Below are 2,163 nucleotides of genomic sequence, written 5' to 3'. Positions count from 1 at the left end.
CCTCATACGGTATTAGAACGTGACGAAATCAAATGCATTGAACTAGATAAATTCTAATAAACGATTTTAAAAAAATATCATTTTCACTGCCAAAAATACCCCCAAGCATGAATAGGCCAATTTTTTTAGTTTTGATCCAAAAACCCATACCACCTACTAACGATGATTAAATCGCTCCATGCATACCATACGGCTCTGTTATCTTATCGGTGATACTGAATGCTGCCACATCATCATTGTTAGCCACGTCACCCAAACTGACCACATCATCATCCCCACGTGGCTGGGTTGCCAACAAAGACAACTATAAAACAATAATCTCCCCCTTTGGAGTTGTTGGCAACTACCTCATCATTAATAAATGCCAAAGCTACGATGAGTAACTCTCTGTCCCTTTGACAACAAGTACAAAGGGTGGAACCAATGGACTCCCCCCGAGTCCAATATAGGGGTAGCAACATCAAGCAACTTGCTCCCCCTCTCCTAATGCCCCTAGTGCTTTGGAAGAACCACCACTTTCAGTTTTTGTCTGAGGAACTCAAACTGATCTTTAGGAAGCGATTTAGTAAAGATATTAGCCACTTGCTCTATCGTGGGAATAAACTCCATTCTTACTTCACCTTCCATCACTTTGTCTCTTAAGAAATGTACCGAATGGCAATGTGCTTCGTTCTAGAATGCATCATCGGATTCTTGGAAATGTTGATAGCACTCGTATTGTCACAATACACTGGCACTGCCTGCTCAACCTCCACACTCAAATCCTTTAACATCTGCTTCATCCACAATACTTGTGTATAATAAGATGTAGCTGCAGTGTATTCTGCTTCTGCAGTTGAAAGAGAGAATGACTCTTTTTTCTTACTGTACCATGCCACTAAGCTGCTCCCCAAATAGGATGTACTACCTCTGGTGCTATTCCTATCATCCACAGATCCGCCCCAATTTACCTCTGAGAAAGTTGACAAAATGAAGCTTTTGACCTTCCATACTATGACCCGAACTCACTAGTCCCCCTCAGATATCTGAAAATTCTCTTCACTGCTGCCATGTGTGTCTCCTTTAGTCTTACTCGAAATCTGGCTACCATACACACAGAATGTAAGATGTTAAGCCTACTAGCTATCAAATATAATAGGCTACCAATTATTAACCTATACAAGGTGTGGTCAACTGATGGAGAGTCTACTTCCTTGCTCAACTTACACCTATTCATTATAGGTGTAATTTGCTTGCAATCCTCTATAGTGAATCTCTTCAACATCTCTCTCATATACTTGGACTGAGATTTGAAGATACCTTCCTTCTTCTGACTAATCTGCAAACCCAAGAAAAATGACAGTTCACCCGACATTGGCATCTCAAACTCATCTTGCATCCTCATTGCAAAATCTCTATACAACTAATCATTGTGACCCCCAAAGATAATGTCATCTACATACACAACAACCACAAGCTGATTAGTTTCTTCAGTTCTGATGTAGAGATTACTGTCCACTAAGCATTTCTTGAAACCTAACTAACATAAGTAAGAATCCAATAGGAGCTTGTTTCAAACCATACAAGGTCTTTTTCAATCTGCAAACAGGAGTGGGGTCCTCATTTAGCTGAAACCCATCAAGCTGCTCTATGTAAATCTCATTTTCCAAGTTTTCATTCAGAAAAACTGATTGACATCTATCTGATAGGGCTTGAATCCCTTGTACACTGACAAAGACAAGAACATTCTGATAGCCTCAAGTTTTTCCACTGGAGCAAAATTTTCTTCAAAATCAATGCATCAACTTGATAACTCTCCCTCTTTGACTTCCGTATCAAAGAATTGTAACATCTCTCTCTAAAGCAATCTCTCCTAGTGTAGGATACAAGCATCTATAGGAGTGCCCATATTCAACTTTTCAATCCTACAGATGTGAGAGTTCAAACTACATAGGAGTGCCCATACGCATCTTCCCTATCCTATGAGTTGAAATCTCAATTACTCAACTAACCTCATATCCGCTTCAACACTGCTCATCGGAGAAGTATTGTCTCAACTGGATATACATTATCAACAATAAATTACAGTACACAACTATTCAACTCACCAACTTCCTATCATAAATCTCTACATCTAGTCAACATATCATTCTCTCTGTCACTAGTGTTAAAATATTTAACTCT

Source organism: Macadamia integrifolia, unplaced genomic scaffold (assembly GCF_013358625.1).
Source record: "Macadamia integrifolia cultivar HAES 741 unplaced genomic scaffold, SCU_Mint_v3 scaffold2822, whole genome shotgun sequence".
Taxonomy (NCBI): domain Eukaryota; kingdom Viridiplantae; phylum Streptophyta; class Magnoliopsida; order Proteales; family Proteaceae; genus Macadamia; species Macadamia integrifolia.
Note: the sequence above shows the minus strand (reverse complement) of the source record.